The sequence below is a fragment of the Odontesthes bonariensis genome, chromosome 1 (assembly GCF_027942865.1).
Source record: "Odontesthes bonariensis isolate fOdoBon6 chromosome 1, fOdoBon6.hap1, whole genome shotgun sequence".
Lineage (NCBI taxonomy): Eukaryota > Metazoa > Chordata > Actinopteri > Atheriniformes > Atherinopsidae > Odontesthes > Odontesthes bonariensis.
The window spans coordinates 35,494,524-35,514,220 of NC_134506.1; positions in this window are offsets into that span (position 1 = coordinate 35,494,524).

The window sequence follows — 19,697 nt, forward strand, 5'->3', positions numbered from 1 at the left end:
TTTCTAAATGTCAACTGGCTTTAAGTCATTTGTTTCCAAAAAGTGAATTACACATCCTCACCATTCTTGTTCTACTAAATCTTCAGTGCCCTGTCGACAGTGATGTATTGTCAGTACAGTAATACTGTCGAAGGTGGTGCTACTACTGCTGGAGCAACAGATCTTTAAGATCACACATGTCTTTGCTTTATGAGATCCAGGAGCTCAGAAAATCTCTGGTAACCTGATAAGTCAGTTTAACTGCTTTTTCCGGCTTCTTTGACATCAGTAAACAGAATAGGTCATTTGTTTTCACAATTTAGTTAATAGATCATCTGATTGACTGAATAGAATTAGATGAAGCAATTCAATTGATACACAACATTGTCTCTGACTTTCAGAATAACGTTAAGAATTTATTCATTTTTTTCTTTAAAAATCGTTTAAAATATAAAGGTTTAGTAGTCATTACCAAAGTACAACATGCCTTAATATAAGAAAGTTCTGTTTCAAATAAAATACTGTAATTGCTGCAAGCAGCTCAAGGCAAAGCCTGTCTTCAACTTATGTCAATTATTTTACTTTTTTCTGTTTTAAATTGATCAAACATTGTCTCTACTAGTTGTTATGCAGGTTATGTGTTTTTAGTTCTCCCTGAGCATTATGCCTTATGCTTTAAGGGTAATTTTCCCACCAAATGTTTCTTTCATCAAAGTAAAATAGATGAAAGCCAGGGTGCCCCCAGAGAGTCACACAGCTTTATTAAAAATGGCGCAACTTAACCAACTTGTAGACAAAAAGAGAGGCGATGGTTTGACTTTTCTTGTCTGCGGAGCAGCTGGCTGTTTCAGATCTGGTTTCACGTCAGTTCAGAAGTGCAGCTGGATCAGCAGGAGTAGGGCTTGGAGAAGCAGAGCTTATCGTCAGCTGTCATAATTCTGCCCTAACTAATAAGTAGGTCACTCACTTTCTAAACTTGAAAAATTTCAAGGACTTGTCCTCTGTATTGTTGTACTAATATATATATATATATATATATATATATATATATATATATATATATATATATATATATATATATATATATATATATATATATGTATATGTAGCCCTCCCACTCAACTCTAATTGGTTAGAGTTGTCATGAAATACCTCTTTGTACCTATTACAATTTAAGCATGGGAGGTGAGTTGAAGGGAGTCTACTAAATATGAAATTTTCAGCCGTCTACTTTACCTATAAGATATAACTCTGCCTAGGGTGCAGAGAGGCCTGGTTAGCTATAAAATAAGCTATCTCGTTGTATGAGCTTACAAACTCCCATGCATACATTTAACACACGATAGCCCTACCATAACCACATTTAACAGATAAACATTTCAAATCCAATTGCAACACATGAAAGGTTTATTAACACACACAAAAAAATGGACATTGACACGTTATCACAAAAATAAAATAAATACCCGGGGTTTGCAAAACTCAGTTATGGTACCATGGTGTTGGCGCGCATGTTGGAGCTCATTTGAATCCTTACGAACAGTACTTACAGATCCTTGGAATTAGCAATAGTTTTCCTCAAGCCCTCTGTTCAGAGGAGAAATGTGAGAAATGATGGAGAAGACCAGTCCTGGAGACACGTCCGTGTGCAACAGCGGTTTCGTGGCGGCAGCAAAGTCCTGCAGGACTCATGAGCACCCTCTGCAGCAACAGCGTGTAGGCTTCAATGCCGGCAGGAATGTAGGCACACTATGCAAAGATTCACAATTCCAGTAAACTCTACTGTCAATTACCATCCATAACCGTTCGTATTGTTACCAGTTCACATTATGTCCATACTCACTCAGAAATCTTGGCGCAAAATGTTCTCACTCAGTCTCCTTCTCCTGGCGAGGGAGACGAGGCTAGCTAGCACTGCTTAAAGCTGCAGTCTGCAACTCTTTTTCAAGCATAATGCCTGGAACTGTCCGGGGATTCTGAAAGTAGTACATTAAATACCCCAATACAAAAAAAAAGGAGTTCTCTAGGTCCCCTATATGTCCCGCTAGGTCCCTCCAAAGCCAGCAGGTTTGTTTACAAAATTGCAGACCGGACCGGTAAAAGGTAACCAATCAGGTTACGAGCTGGGCTCTGCTGCCTGTCAATCACCGATTGTGCACGCGCGATACAAGGTAGGCTCGTCCCCACGCTTATTTATCTAGACTATTGAACTTCATTACGGGCTAGTCTACTTACTGTGTCTTCCATGATCGCAAATGACAGGTGAGTTGATGAATGAGGAGTCGTGTAGGCGCATCTGGTGTGCACGTAGACGTGCACGAGTTCTCATGTGTTTTGAAGGGGCGGGACAGGAAGTTGAATAACTTTTTATTTTTCGGTTAAAAAATAAGCATTTCTTGCATTTTGCGACTACGGAGGTCACCGTTTTCAACTTCAAGCGTTCTGATAGATCATGTAAACTCTTAAAATGCCAAAAAGTAGGACTTTACGTATGACAACAACAAATCTTGCAGACTGCAGCTTTAAACCACTGAAAATGGTGTTTGCGGTCTTAAACAGCTCCAAACACGGTTTGGCTTACTCGTACTGCTTCTGTACCCAAATACCACAGCTAAACCTCCGGAATTTAGTTCCACTTAAATAACAATTTAAAACATTTCCAAACTCTTACAACTAATTCTTACGTTGTTGCTTTTACTTTTTCTCTCGTCATTAGCCTGAGCCTCTTGTCGTATTTTCCCTCTCTTTCTCTCTAGTCCCACCCCCTTCTCAGAATCCGGTAGGTAGTTGACACCAGAGTGGTGTAAAAAGAATTATTATGTATGTATTACTCTATAGCTCTGGTTGACACTCATCTCTGATTGGCACTGACTCACAAATGAAAGATTGACACTTGTTTACGCCAATGAACAAAGGAAACGATATGGAACGTTCTTCACAATTAAGAACATAGGAAATCACAGTATCTTCCCAAATAAAATACAACACATACATTTCCCCACATTAATGGCAGCCAATTTCTCACCAGAGCACTACATATATAATATATATATCCCGTTATTCATTAGCAGTTGTATTGATGTAGTTATGACTTATAAGATCAGAAGTCTGAGTATGACTCATGGTCATATTCTCTCTGCCATTCCTGTCTCTGGTTTCCTTTCTGCCTCATATTCTTTGTGAATATGTGGCAGCTATGTTGCTTCGGTGACACTTCTGAAACACGTTGTGCCTCATCTGTTGGAATCATAAATCACAAACTCCGGCAAACAAGTTATAGCCAAAATTTCAGCGGCTGCACAGAAGTTTAAAATACTTACCAGTTGTGGTGTAAAAACACCACATGTTTTGGGCATCTTCTTTTTTTCAAAACATACCTACTCTGAGATCTGAGCTGCATGCTGGTCACAGTGATATGGCATGCTGTATGAATGTTTACAGACTCTCCAGGTATTCAAGGGTTATTTGCCTTGTAGCATTTGCTCATAGTAAAACTTAATAAGCTCCTGTGTCAGCAGTTTCGATAACGTGTATTACAGAAGACCTAGTCATCACCAGGTTAAAAGTCCTAGCTAAGTTTCCCATGTCCCTGCTGCAACATTATGCTCTGATGACCCTTTAATTGACAGGACAGCAAATGAGGGATAGTACCTGGGAGCCTCAGAAGCGAAGGATTGGATATGAGCTCTCTGTGTGCATTCTAATAAGACAGTGCCTTCCAGAGGTATTGGACCCCAGCAGTCCAAGGTTAATCTAGATGTCAACACCTGCTGAGTGTGCAGCAGATTGCTGTGGGGTGACAGCCCCCATCCTCTTCTTTACTGTGGAAACTTAATGCGGCATCTGATTCCTCCCTCCATGCAGGAGGAAGTGTAGAGGCTGGTATTTCCGTGCTCCGTGGATGAAGATTCCTCCTGGCACTTTTGCTGCTGACCTGCTTACTTGCTTGCTTGATTGCGTCTGATCCACTCTGGCCACACTCCCACTTCCCCCATGATATTCTCCAAACATCCTGCTTTGATATCCTCAGAAGAGTTTGAAGAGTAGTGTAAATGGATTTAAGAGAAAGTCAGTAACGTAATTACCTTATGTCCTTTATTCTTTAAACGTTAAAATTGTTTCATGTTATGTGTTCCCTTTTTGCACCGATTAACAACATCTGAGGGCATATTTCAGACGAAATAAAGTTAAATACAATCGGATTCAATCTACATCCAGTTTAGTTCAGTTGGATGTCCAGGAGAAGAAAACCACTATATACAGTACATGTGCACTAGGCCTAATAACATCACATTAATATTACAGCTGCTCGACCAAAAGAAAATGGCTTCCAGATTTAGTTATTTACTGTATATTAAAAAGGGGAGAACAAAGTTCAGTGATTACTACGTTTAAGTACACCAGTTGAAAAAAAATGGTTGGGGGATTTCTTTACACTTTTTTTTCACAGTAGAACACATAAAACACATCAAATGTTGCAACTCATCTTAAATTTGATAGCAGCAACATATCTCAAAAAGTTTAAACAGCAGCAACAAAGTAAGTGCTAGACAGCTGGATAAAAATGTTGTAATTAATTAGGTTAACCGGAAACAGGTTAGTAACATAATTGGGTAGAAAAAGCGCACCCTAGGCAGAGTTTCTCAAAAGTAAAGATGGACTTCATCTTAAAATTCTGGAATAGTTTCCGAAAAGCAATTTTCAGACTTTGAATATCCCATCTGTGCGCAGCTGAAAATAGACAGTGGATTCCTGTGATCTTTGGGCTCTCATGGAAATCACTGCATGGGCTCAGGAACACTTCCAGAAATCATTGTCTGTGAACACAGTTTATTATATCCACAAATGCAGGTTAAAACTAGCAGTTACCAAGAAGAAGCCATGCGTGAGCATGATCACGAAAGGCCACTGCGTTCTCTGGGCCAAACCTTGTTCATAAGGAACTGAGGAAAAGCGGAAAAGTGTTCTCTCCTCAGACTCATCAAAATTTAAAATTCCTTTTGGAAATCATGGGTGCTAAATCCTGTGAACTGCAGAGGACCTAAAAAGTCAGCACTCATCTCAAAAGCCTGCATCTCTGATGGAATGGGGGTGCATTAGGGTTTTTGGAACTTGCATAACCTGAAAGGCAACATCAGTGCTGAAAGGTACACACAGATCAACATATACTCCCATCCAGATTATGTCTTTTCGTGGAAAGATCTTGCGTATTTCAGCAAGACAATACTAAACCGCATACTGCATGTATCACAGAAGCATGAGCTCAAAGTAGAAGAGTCTGTGTGCTGGACTGAGCTCGACTTTCACCAACTAAAACATTTGTCCATGAAATGCAAAATACAGCAAAGAAGTCTCAAGACTGTTGAGCAGCAAGAATCCTAAATCAGACTAGAAGTCCAGCTGCTGCTACTGAGATTGTTGTTAAAAGAAGAGGGAATACTTTTTGAGACTTGTTTGCTACATCAAATTCAAGATGTTTTTTCATGAAACAGTGAAGTGTCTCACATTTAACATGTTTTATATGTTCTATTGTGAATAAAATATTGATTTGTTAGATTTTCAAATCACTGAATGTTGTTTTTATTTACATTTTACACAGCATCCCAACTTTTTTGAAACCATGTTGTGTTTAATACTAAACAAAATGCAACCAAAGTTTTAAAAAGAACCAGTGTTCCACACAGTGAATAACATTAAACTGTGTTCTGTGTTTGCTCCTGCTTCTCTGGTTGTAAACAGGCTCTCACGACCACTACCTGCGTTTCCTGTTTTGTTTTGAAATCCAAGTTATTTTCGGTTTGTAAGAACCCTTACCTGGTCCAGCTTCACCTGCAGTCAGTCTAATCATTTTCACTTGTGCGTCCCCTTTATAAGCAGCTCACATCTAACATTCACCCCTTACCAGATTGTCTGCTCTGCTTCCAGATAGCGATCCTCCAGCCCTGTTCTTCTGATGGGTTTGCTCATCCCTGCCTGATTTTTGATTCTGCTACCTGTAAGACTCCTTCTGACATAGCCTACTCATCTGTAGTTAGCTCCGATACTCTTTTCCATACACTCACCTCAGTGTACTCTCCAGATCCTGCACGAGCACCATCTGCTGTTCTGAGTTTGAAGCCCCAGTGATTGATGCCCAGGTCATTGTTTTCCGCATTCTGCTGTCACCTACTGAGTAGCTGTTTTTTTTTTTTAAAGACACCTCTTTCATTTTTAGAAATGTACAGATAACCAATGAGGATTGGTATTTTGGTGTCCTCTGTGTATGCCATATTTGATTGAATTGAAAAACCTGGATTTTAGTTTAATTTGTGATGCAAAATGTAGGAGTGTGTATGGTTGTGATGGTGTTGTGACCTGTGGTGTACCCCGTATGGGAGCTAAGATAAGTGCCGCCGCAATCCTGAATTGAATTAAGCAGGTAAAGAAAATGGATGGATGTCTGAGTCATATATTTAAATGTTAGATATATGACTCAGACAACCATCCATTTTCTTAAGATCTTACCTCACAATGTAAAGACAGTTTCCTGAATAGTTGTAGGAGTGTAGCCTTCAAATAATATAATCTCAACATCCAACTCCCCACTGATTTAGTATGGTGGTAATAACGACATGTTTTATGCTGAAGCTGGATAAATGGCAGTCCTGAGTGGTGTTGAATATGGACGATTTAATGAATAATGAGGTTTATTAAAATAATTGAGTCAAATACAGTCATACTGATGTCAGAGTGGTCATTGTTAAATGAATCTTCATGGGGACATGTTAAAAATCAACATATCTGCACCCAGATTGTAATTCCCACCTTCTGCACACATAGTAAAACAAAGCTATGTTGAGACAGTGCATGTAATGAGATGAAAGTTACAACTTGTGCAAAGGATATTGTAATTTAATTGCTGCCTCATTCCCTGCAGAGTGCATCTTTTAAGGGTTTCTTAAATACAAAAAAAAAAAAGTGAAACGGGGGATTCTTACAGAGTCACACGTCTCTTTAAAGTCAGCATTAAAAAAAATAATCTACATCACCACAGCCTATTAATTTCCTTCATTCATTTGCTGTGTAAAGGCTCATAAGAAGATGTAAAAACAGGCGAAGCATCATCAGTAAGTGTTGCCCACTTGACCCTGAACAATTACTCTGACCAAACACTGCATTTGGGAGGCACCTGCAGCTACGAAATCTCATTTCATTGGTAATTGTCACCCATTCCCCCACAGTGGAGTCACTTAACCCCCACAAACCTTCGAAGTCTCACCCCCACCTCTCTCGTCACACTCGCTTGTATAATCCCCCCAACACACCACTTCTTTTTCATTTTTGTCAAAATTAATTTATTTTCTCCTCAGATCAACCTAATTAGAAGGAAGGCTTGTGGTGAAAGTACGCCTTTATTGCTGTCATCATCAATATCACACTCCTTTTCTGGGTCACTGAGCACTGACTGGCTGCATGGCAAATGGAGTGGAAATTTTCCATTTTGTTCTGAGCCTTTCATGTTTCACCCACTGGTGAACGGATGTGCATATTGGTGGGGGGGTAAGCGGTTAACAGGTCTCCTTTTCCCTCAAACACCTTGTTTTGGGGAGAAGAGAATTAAATAGAAAATAAAGAGATAAAGGCCAGTCTGTCTTCTGGGGACTGGGGGCACTATTCAATCACACCCGATAAGAAAGCCTGGGGGATTAGTCAAAGGCATTCTGCCTGGGTGGTGAGAACGCAACCCTGAGTTCAGGAACTCAAAAAAAACACTGTTTACAGTGAGATACCAGCAGAGACTGCTTTGAGGCAGAACAGAAGATTATGATTTCTCAAAATATCACAGCAGCAGGCAGTTTTGCATTCAAGGTCAGTAATTTTGCTTTAATGTCTGCAGGTAATAAAATAGCAAGGTATTATATTATATAATGAGCCCCAGTGTAGCTTCTCTTTTTGTTTCCACAACCTCCTCCTCACAGAGGAGCTAGCCTCCTCATCTCTGCGTCAAAGAGCAGATCCAAAATCTCCAGCCCCCCCAGTTCCTGTATTTGTGCTACCTGTAAAGCTGCCACAGTTATCGTGATGTCCAATACCTGCTTATCTGAGGCGAGCTGACACAGCCCACTCTGGATTATTTTCACAAAACAAGACAAACCATTTCCAGCACAGGTAGAAAATAATTTCCTTGTACTCTTCTCGTATTTTTAAAAGACACGGATGAGGCCAAGGTTCGGACCGTCGCTCCAACTGGTTGGAGCACTTGATCTTGACAAGCAATACTGGAATAGCAAAAAGCAATCTACCTCCACCAAACAACAATATTTTCACTTTAAATACACTCCCAGCTTGAGATTTCACGTCACATGCAATGTGCGGTAGTCAGCCCGCATGTACGGTTCAGCAAATAAGAACTGTTCTGTGCGACTGCGTAACATTGATTTTCATCACACTGGTGACCTTATTCTATCACACATCACAGCGGGACACATGGAACTGGGGTTTGTGTCCGTGGTCCACATCAGGGGTTTGACTCTGTCCCCTCAAAGTCAAATCGCTGTGGGCTTCATCTTGAAGTTTACATTTTGAGTTTACAGCTTGGGAAATTAGCACCATCCTTGGAGAGCGTGAGTCACGCTGACTCTAAAAATAAATGTATCCTATCTGTGTGTTTAGATTTGACAGGGTGCCCCCAGGCACAGGAGCCAGTCAGTTAAAGGAAAATGTTGGTATTTTCAAACCTGGCCCCCTTTTTTTAACCCTCTTTTTGGGTCTAAGTTATTAATAGGGACACAAAGCTATGAAATTGGTCCAATACTGACTGAGAGCACTAAAACTGGCAAGCGTGAAATGGCTATAGTGGAAACAGAGGGGTAAATTTCAACGCCATACAAAGAGTGCTAATTTTTGTCATTGACAAGCTCAGATATTATGTTGCATTGTTACTTAGTGTGTTATTTCCATCTAGGCCAATTTTCTGTCTCACCTAATCACTGTCATATTCTTCAGTATACATCTGTTTGCTTACAGGCTGAGGCTAAATGTCATCATTTGCAGTCAATTAATCTACCTTGTTTACATATATAGCCTGAGGAGAGTTTTTTCTGTCCTATTTACATAAACACATTTGGAATGGGAACTAAATTCTTCCCCTTGCAATTTTTTCCGAAAATCAGCCCCCGTTTTTTCCCAAACTTGCACACTGCTGTACCACAGACAGCAATTTTCCCCCAGCTCAAACAGATTCACTGTTTGCTGTGAAACAACACAATCTTTTTCTCGAAGTGAAGGGGCACCTGTGAGGTTTTCATGCTATCTTTCCTCAGCGGAGGCCATCTCAAGACTAAAATCAGCCTCAGTTCAGGCTCTCAGTTTTTGTACCAATGGACTGTTAAAGCGATACTCCGGAATTTTCGACATTGGACCTCATTTCCGAGTCAACCAGAGTGTAAGAAATGTGTACAGATGTTTTTTTTTTTTTTTTTTTAATTCCATGCAGCCCTTGTGAAATCACTGGTCGCTGTTGCTAAGCTAGCGCAAGTGATCCACTTTTGGTAGCCTGCCACAAGAAAACAGTCTTGCCCAATTCAATAAACACTCAAAGCACATCAATTGTCTTGCCAGGCTATCGATGCAAATATCTACGTTGATAGAGAGATTTAGGGAGTAAAACCAACCTTACAATTATATTTTATCACCCGCAGCCATTCGTGCTTCCTGGTTTGAAAGTTTGGCAGCCGCGGACTAATATCTAGCACCAATCTTACCGGCTCTCGCTGCCAATAGTTTGTTTTGTGAAGAATGATGCTGTCACAACTACTTGAGCAAACAAAAACTTGATCAAAGAAAGGCAATGTTCGGAGAACCCGGTGCTTTTGATGACGAGGACGAGCCAATTAATTTTTCCAATGAAGCATACCTGTACGAGCCGGAATATACTGAGGAAGAGTTGAAAGAGATGGAACGAGAGAGGGCCGAACGAGAGAGAGCCGAACGAGAGCCGAACGAGAGAGCCGAACGAGAGAGCCGAACGAGAGAGCCGAACGAGAGAGCGCGTCTGTAGAGACAGCCGCAGCTAGAATAACCGGGGATTGGTGGTGTCGGTGCCGAAATTGCAAAGCAATGGAGACGGAGGAAGAATGCTTTTGCTGCCGAGAGTGGGACTTAGTTATCCCACAGATGGAAGAGCTGGAGCTTGATACATCGTTCCATAGTCTAGATCATCGGCGTCGCCAGACCCTTTTCACGGGGGCACGTGCCCCCCTGTAGATCTGAGGTGCCCCGGTATCAGTGAGGTGCACAGGAGAAAAAAATAATATAGGCAAATATGATTTCATATTTCAACAGGATTTTCTGTATAATTTGTCATTTTGATTGAAGTTTCCAAAAATAAAGTCTTCAGAGTCAATCATTCAGATTCACCAGACACCTGGAGATTTAGGCAAAAGGGAGGGGCGCGGGCGTTGCGGGGGGGCAAGCAGCACGCTTCACTAGAAAAAAACAAAAACAAAACAAGCGCGCACGCGACCGGGCGGCAGAGACACTGTGGGAGTAGAGCGACTGCCCTGACTGCCTGGAAAGGTGAGCTTGAAATGTGGACACAGTGCCTAGGCTACAAGACATGATCACAATCAACTTCTCTAAAATCCAGTGTCGAGTTTAGGACGTTTAGTGACCATAAATAATCTGACAGCCAGCTACTGTTTAGGTAGCAAAAAAAAAACACCGACAGCCAGCTAGCTTGCAGTCAACGTTTTACATGGCTCAGGTTGTTTTGTGGTAGGCTACCAAACTAAGTTACAGGCAGCTGATGACATTTCGTTTTATTAAGCAAGATGAATGATGGAAATAAAGCACAATTCGAATTATTCACCTGCATGTTGTGTTAAAATGCAGACAAGTTGAAATGCCCACGGAAAAGAGGGAGAGACAACTTAAGGAGGCAGCTAATTTAGCTGCCTCCTTAAGTTGTAGAGAGGTCCTTCTCAAAGCTCAAGATTGTGAAAACCAGGCTTAGAAACCAATGTGGGCAAGAACGGCTGTCCGACCTCCTCCAAAGAAATAACTGCAAAAAAATTTTTGCTCGCGCGCTTTGCGCGCAAGCATCATATTTCTGTGCCCCTGTTGTGCCCCTGTATAGTATTGGGTCAGCTGACGCCCCTGGTCTAGATTTGTCTGGCCATAGCACATCTCGAGATGTGTGCATAACAGAGCACCAGGACTTCTTACCACATCTCAACGGCGGAGTGCTAGAAACATTCTTCTCAGTCGATAAGATAAACTGGAAAAAACGACCCAGACCTGCTGGACCCAATGGCCAGTTGTCATTGCGGTAAGTTACCAAAACAAAATTTTGTTGAGATTTGTTATCTATTGGTTGAATGAAAAAACGTACCGTGTAAGCTATAATAACTAATAGTCCACAGTGTAACTGCTCTGCCCTCCACTTCGTGTCATGCATTAGTTTAGGATGACTCCCGTAAATTGTATGGTGAATTGTATGGATTTTACGCGGTACTGCGCCTTCTGCGCAGAACTACTTCCTGTGTAGTTTCCGGTTAATATTAAAGCTGCAGTCGGCAGGTTTTTAAAACACCGAGTATAAAGTCGGAAAATTCGAACTGATACAACTTTCAGGTCCCTCCCCCAACCTCTAACAAGCTCCGAATCGCCAAACCCCTCCCCCTCTGTGGACGAGGTTGTGCACGTGAGTTCACACCAGTGTGAGCGCACACAAGCTGGGGCAGACTCACGCTCAGCAGCGTGTGCACAAGCTGTGATTGACAGGTAGGATTCCTCCACCCTAACTTGATTGGTTAAAAGCATGATTACAGGCTTCAGAGGGAGCTACAGATTTCGTTATTTTTCCTAAACAGCCTATTTAATATTCTGCTTCCAGAATCCCATGACAGTTCAAGCTAATATGACTAAAAAAAAGTTGCCGACCGCAGCTTTAAGTTTCATCTACCGTAATGACTACCCAGGCTCCGCCCTCGCAGTGACGCAACACCTTCGGCTCTGCTACACTTACTCAGGCAAACTGCTCATTCAGGTGGATTCGAGTTCCCGAAAAAATGGGAACTCCACCCATTTTGTCGGGAAGCAATCAATTGTGAGCAGCGCCAACGGCCCAGGGTAGAGGCATGTTCAAGGTAGTGACGTGGTTGAACTGCCACTCAACCCATGGATTGTACACGGAAGCGCTTCATTCAATATCAACATGGAGCAGCGTCAAGCTTTTGACACTGCTGTAGATGCTGTAATGAAAGTGTTTGACGGGAGATTCTCGTTAAAAATCGAGCAAAGAACAGCCCTTCAATCATTTCTTGACAGGAAAGACGTTTTCGCCTCTCTCCCTACTGGCTTTGGTAAGAGTTTAATCTACCAGTTAGCCCCGCTGGTAGCTAAATCATACGTCAGAGGAAAGAGTGGTGTAATTGGCTTAAGCTTAGGCACAGCCTTTTCTGGCCACAACCAGTAGCAACCCGAGGGAGGCGGGTTGACCAGGCCATTTCGAATCGTATTCGTTATGGTCTTGGTCAGACCAGAATCTCGAAGAGATTTGAAAGTCTATGTTAATCAGGCTACGTAATGACACGGATTTCAACCGTCCTGCCTCCGTATCTTTTCACACCTGAGCCTTGGACATTATTTGTCTGTAAGTAACCCTTTTGTGTTGGATTTAGTTCAGTACAACTACATTGATATTTGGTTGTATATTTCGATTTATTTGGCTCAAGAGATAATGTTTACTTCTCTGTAATGTTTGGCTAGTCAGGTCTACTTAGCTATGCTAGGTCTCGTTTTGTGTTGGCAGACAATAGATCGCCCTGATTGTGCTGTTGATACGTGTTATATGTAAATGATTTATTACAGGAATTCATGTATGTTATTTCTTATTTTATTTACAGTTTTACAGTAAAGTAAAGAGAAGTGTAAAAGAAGTGAAAGTGCAAGTGCAACTGAAAATCAGCAAGGAAATGAAAGAAAGAAAATAAAAGGACAAAAACACACTTCAGCTTGCCTTCTCTTGAACTGTTCGCTAGCTGTCTAGTTCTGTACCAGTAACGCAGTCCGAGGGCAGCATAGTAACTATTATAATGTGCACTTATAATAATGTGACCCGGATACGCAGCGTCCCCATCGGAGTTTGTATGTCTAATCCTGCAGCTAGGAGCCAGAGTTTTGTTCATTCCGGATCTTTTATTGGAAAATAATGGAAACTTTTCGGAACCCATCTATGGGCTCTATTGTTGCAATTAGCAAAGGCACACTGGTTTACCATGTTGCCACGTTGTTGGTTTATAATCCGCTCGCAGCAAACTCGCTCGATCCAAACGCAGCAGATGTAGAACTAGCTTGGAACTAGCAGCTGAGTTAGTTACATCACAACTGCCGAGAGTAAGGTAAAATTCCGTTGACCACTATAAACTAGTCCCTCATATGATAAAAATCCATGTAATGCAAGGTCAGTTTTATTTCAAACATTACTCTATCACCACAAACCTTTACATCCACTGCCTGACATAACAATTGATGTGCTTTGAGTGTTTATTGAATTGGGCAAGACTGTTTTCTTGTGGCAGGCTACCAAAAGTGGATCACTTGCGCTAGCTTAGCAACAGCGACCAGTGGTTTCACAAGGGCTGCATGGAATTTAAAAAAAAAAAAAAAAAAAACATCTGTACACATTTCTTACACTCTGGTTGACTCGGAAATGAGGTCCAATGTCGAAAATTCCGGAGTATCGCTTTAAAGTCATTACTGCAGTTACCCAAAGTTTTGCTACTACTTTTTACGTTGCTACTGATTCCATTTGCTAACTGAAAACACTCTTCAGCAGCTTCACATTTTTTTCATTTCTTATCCTCCCTGGCCTTTTCTTTTTTGGGGTGTTATCCACATATAAGCTAATTTGGAACCATTGTCTGCCTTGACATGATTAGTTCCTGCTGATCTCTGACATTATCATAGACAGATCAACTTAAAAGGGTGGGGAGACTTGACGACGGTTCATCTACCATAAAGTATTATTATATCATCTACCAAATTAAGTATTTGTGCCAAATACACACACACACACACACGTGGGTTGTTCCAAATTCAAGTAGGATGCAACAGTTTGGTCTGCTGGGAATACCTCATCTTCATCAACATGCCTCTTGGCATTTGCTTAAGTACTATGCCATTCTTACAACAAAAGTAGTGAAATAAATTTTTTATACAAAAAAAAAAAAAGGCAATTAAATTCTTTCCCATACCAATAGTAGTGTGATACTCTGGTGGCAAAGTGTTACGAGCTGTTCCCGTAGCAACCACCGCCTTCCAGGGGTCGAGCAACTAAACTATGACAGCACAAACCAATCGCATTATATTGTGTCCTGCAGCCTGTGTTGGACCTCAGTTTCTGAACAGCTTGACTTCAGAGATAATCTTTTTTTTGTTTTGTTTTTCGGGCACGAGTAGCCTTTATTTGATAGTAGATAGACATGAAAAGTGGCAGAGAGTGTGGGTGAAGACATGCAGTAAAGGGCCTCGGGCCAGGACTGGAACCTGGCCAGCTGTGCCGAGGAACTATACAGCCTCTGCCGAGCGATATGGTGCACTCAGTTTATTATTATTATTTGACTGAACCCCGAACATCTGCCCGAAAGTCAGATGCCAAACCCCCCCCCCCAAAAAAAACAATCAATCTCATCTCTTTTTGTCCAAGTGTTGTTGCTGTCTATGTCAGAGCCTTCATGTGAGAAGTTACTGAGGTAAACATGTATATCTGCAAAGGAAAAACTGACATGTCATGAAGATTACAGTTGATTGTATCCACGTGCTCCCAAAGAGACACAGACTGAAACACGATTTTACCACGACAAGAGGAGAATAAACACGGTCCGGTTAAAACTCTGAGTGGGTATGTAAATGAAAAATCTTTGACACATTCTAATTTTTTACTGTAATTACTTACAACTTTTTCATGGGTACTGCATAAGCTATTTATACATTCATGTTAAATAAGTTGTTATTAAGACGTTGCCCTGAGAACAGCACCCTCATTGAATATTAGTGGGTGTACAGGTGTGTTGTGTTACCACAAATGCCATACCATGCCAGAGCTGATGAAAAACCCACAACTTTCTTAAGGCCGGCGCACACCTTTAAGATTTCATCGTTGCATCGTTTGTCGGGTGATCGGCATAACAATTCGGACCGTATTTGACACGCACGCACGTCCGAAATAGGAAGCCACAAATCACGTGACTTTCAAACTGGAGGCAGCCATGTTTGTGTCGTAGTCGTCCAACGTGACTAAGTGCGCTATTCCCATTGGCTGTTTAAATAATCCGCGATGACATCGGAACAGAGACCGCACACACATATTCGGCACAAGGAAAATCCGTACAGAAATATCAAACATGTTTGATTTTATCCGATGAAACGACAAACGACAAAATCGTTTGTCGGCTGCTACCGCACACCTTTACGATTCCCATGCGAAGTCAGCGGTCCGACAAAATCGTACACGAATCGTAAAGGTGTGCGCCGGCCTTTAGAGTAATTTGATGCAAGACTGAATGCCAATTAAACACTTTTCATTGCACTCAAAAGCCACATGCTAACACCTGTCCACTGATGTCCTGATGTTTAAAAAAACTACTTAAAGGGGAACTCCGGGGCATTTGAAGCGCATTTCCATTGCTAGAGGTTGTCAAATTTAAAACATTACAACAATATTACTGGGCATGTATTGTTGTAATGTTTTAAATACTTGAACGCAGTTTTTCTAGTGAAGATAATTGTTTTGTAAATGGGAGTATCGTCCATCGACTCTTTTAGGCTTTCACATGCGCGAGCGTACAACTAAACGGTGAGTTACATGCTGTTTATAAAGTTGTTTTGTAACGTCCCCATGCCAGTAATGTGAGAACCATGCATATGGTTTTGATGGTAAGGCTTGTGACTTTATTGTCGGATGGTTTATAAAGTGGTGTGATGTTTCTGCAGTGTGCAAGTTGTTGTTTTACGTGGAAGGGTTAGCGCTTGCCCCTAGCCACCACGTATTAGCCTCGCATGACAGGCTGAGCGAACAGCGCGATCTCCACACAGGGAGCGCAGATTTGCACCTGTCTGTGTCCTACTATCAGTATTTGACAACCTCTAGCAATGGGATTGCGCTTCAAATGCCCCGGAGTTCCCCTTTAAGAAGGGCTCAAAGAACATAAGAAAGACAGATGTGTTCACCCAGCCTCCAAACTCATCACATACCAATCTGATAGGATCTGATGGTATTGGTGTGAGGCAGCCTAATCCAGAAATACTGCAATCTACCAATCCACAGGAACTAGAGGATCTATTGCTAATGTCCTTGTACCAACCACTCCAGGATACCCTCAGATGTTCTTTGTCCACACACTGATTGGTCACAGCTCTTTTGGCAGCATGAGGAGGACCTACTCAAAACTAAGCCTGTGGTCATAATGCAATGGCTGATGGTGTAGAAATCTTCTCTTTTAGTCAGACTGATACCAGACTGACAACAACCATTTCCCAAAATATTAACAGCGTTTGTACAGTACTTGAATTTCTATCAGTTTTTCTATTTAGTTCACCACAGTTAGCACATTGTAAAATGTTATGTACTTATTTTTAGTGATTTTAAACCTTTGGAAGTAAAACCATTTAACAGCCTTCTAAACCCCTTGTAAGCTGACAAACCATTCAAAAGAAGCATACATAGGGCTGATTAACTAACCACTGACAGAGTGAACTATGCAAACTTATGGCTGCAAATTTTGCAACACCATGGTAGACACAGTCTTACTTTTGTCTTTTCCTTGAATAAGGGCAGGCTCGATATAATTGTCACTTTTCTATGGCCAATATGGTGCTTTTTCTCATGTTGGCCAGCAGAACACACAGAGACTGGAAATGGATATTTGACACACTCCATGCTAACAGGAGCAAGAAAACACAAACACACACACACACACACACATACACTGAAATCTAAGCACACAAAACACTTTGTAATTGTAAATCAATAAACAATTACAGAACCACCATCATATAACACACTGCTAACTGACTTCAAATCCCTCGACACTGGCTGTGTCTCCATTTTCTTGTTTGTTCGAGGGCAGCTAAAACAATACAGGGATAGCTGTCGTCTAGCCTGGACATTCTCCAATCAAGCCTTGAGGTGTAGCTACAGTAGAAAGCCAAAGTGTTTCTGTTTGTGCATTGTCTGTTAACTGTGGAACAGGAAGTTCATGCCTGGAAAACTAATTGAAAATTATTTCTCTTGAAATAACCAATACTACTCTTAGCAGATCCATTACATCTCTCAGGCACTGTTTAAGGGAAGGTTAAACGAGTCAAAAATATAAAGAGATTTGCCTTTACTGTATATAGTGTTATACATGTTTTAGGACAGAAATGTAAAGTTTTATCTCATAAAAGATTGTTGATTGTCCTTTTAACATACACCTACAGGTCTGAGATGATGGAACATTCTAGGCCTTAAAGGTGGGGTAGGGGATCTTTTTCTGGAACATTTTTTTACATATTGCTTGAAATACTCTTCACACCCCCATTGCAACCAATTAATTAAAAGTTTTGACATTAATATGAAAAGTTTTAGTGGCCTCTAGAACGTACAATCTAGGAAAAACAGTATCCAATCATTGTGAACGGACCGTTCACAATGATTGGATACTGATGCCATCTATCAAACTGCAATCTGCTTCTCCCTCCCTCCCCCTCCTTCCCCCTGTGCGCGTACCCTGCTCCGTGAACGAATTATGCGTCCAGAAGCTTGGCAGGAAGCTAAACTAGAGCCAGCTTGGCTAGCACCTAGCATTATTAAACGTATAGTTAGCATATACTAAATACGGCAACGATCGATGCTTGCTGTCAGAACAGCGCTCGTACACCTTAGTGCTCGTGCACGTTCATGTACTCTAGAGGCGTGCCTTCGGGGAGAAAGTGAAGAAAAGGGTTGGGACTTTTTACCTGTGTATTTTCAAAATGCAGCTACGCTGGACTCAAAATCCAGGATCTCCTACCCTACCTTTAATCCTGAAAAAAGCACTGATTGCGCACATCACAACACAACCTAGTCCTATACCAAAGTCCCTTGTTTAGAAGCTTGCTGTGCTGGTTTTCAATGCACAGGGTAACCCAGAGTGTCTCTTTTGGACATGCAGGGTTACCTGAGCTAATAATGTAACAGGGAAGGGAAGCATCACCATGTCAAAGAGGAAAATACCAATGTAGATTTCTGCAGTATAATGTATTTTAATGAGTAATTAATAATGTGTATTTGTATGCCTCATCATGTTTTCCAAATCTTACCCCAGTATTTTTATGGCCTATACCCCAACCAATAGCTTAGAATACCTAACCTTACCTAAGCACTTTAAGGCGTGACAAAGTAGTTCAGTAGTAGAGCGAAGGAAGTCAAAATAAAGACCAAAAGTGAACAACAATACAGTAGTTGGACTTGAACACAGGTCCCAAGCTTGGGAGTCAGGCATTCATTCCATGTTGTTTAGAACCCAGCACAATAGAAAGACGTTTTCCCACAACTGGTTTCCCCAGAAGGACAACTGCCAATATGCAGTTGTAGAGGGACTTCAGGAGTATTTAAAACTGATGCAATGGGCTCTTGACCAAGCAGCAGTTAAATAACGAGTGGGAGTGGGAATGTGTTGGAACAACTGCAGCGATGAAAAGCCACACATCTTTGACTCTGTTAGTCTTGCTTCCTGATGAATTTGGCTTGCTGAGGAAGAGTGACAGTAAACCTTAACATCATCTGATATGAAGCCAGTCCTGACCCTTGACCACCAGTTGAGTGTTTGAAACGTTCAGCACATTTGATGTGAAATTTGATCACGGACGCTACATTAAAAAGGCATGTCAATGTTTGATTTGGACCAGTGTACTTCATTACTGGAAGAACTGTGTTGGAGATGTAGCACTTTCAAGTCCTGGCTAATTATACCCTGCCATTAGTTTATCCACAAAATAACGAGTACGAGATATGAATAGGTAAGAAAAGGGTAGTTGGTTGGCCAATAGCAACATCAAAATCCAGCCTAAAAATTGGGTGTGCACACAAAATGTATAAATGTGACACAAGCGGAAGATTGCAAGTTTTTCAGAGGAGCAGATAATCGTTCAGATATAAAAAACTAACTCCTACTTATGACACCACAACACCTGTACATCTCAAGCAGGTACACAAACCTCAAAAACATAAAGGCCACCTGCAGTTCACAAAACACGCAAGAGCTAAAAGAGAAGTGCAATAAAGTCAGATTAAGAAAATATAATCTTACATAAAAATGAGGGAAAAGGAAGCACATGACCCAAAGCAACAAGCAGATTGCCTGTTAAACATCATATTGCTTCTGTTACTGCTTGGGCATTGAACTGGCACGCTGACATTTATTTATGACTTCACTGCTCATGGAAATAACATGATTAATGTAGATATGTGCAGGAGCATTCTCTGTGGTCAGATTCAACCAAATGTATCAAAACTCACTGGATGTCACATCGTCATTCAGCAGGTCAACTATCCCCAACATGTGGTTAAAGCAAGCAAAAGAGCTTCTCTGGGTGGAGAGGGGGAATGTGGTCAGTTGGTTTAGTCAGTCATCTGATTGAAGTCTGACAGAGCTGACATACCCTACGACATGTAAGAGCTGAAGATATCTGCTGAGAAGGTCTGGGGGGAATCA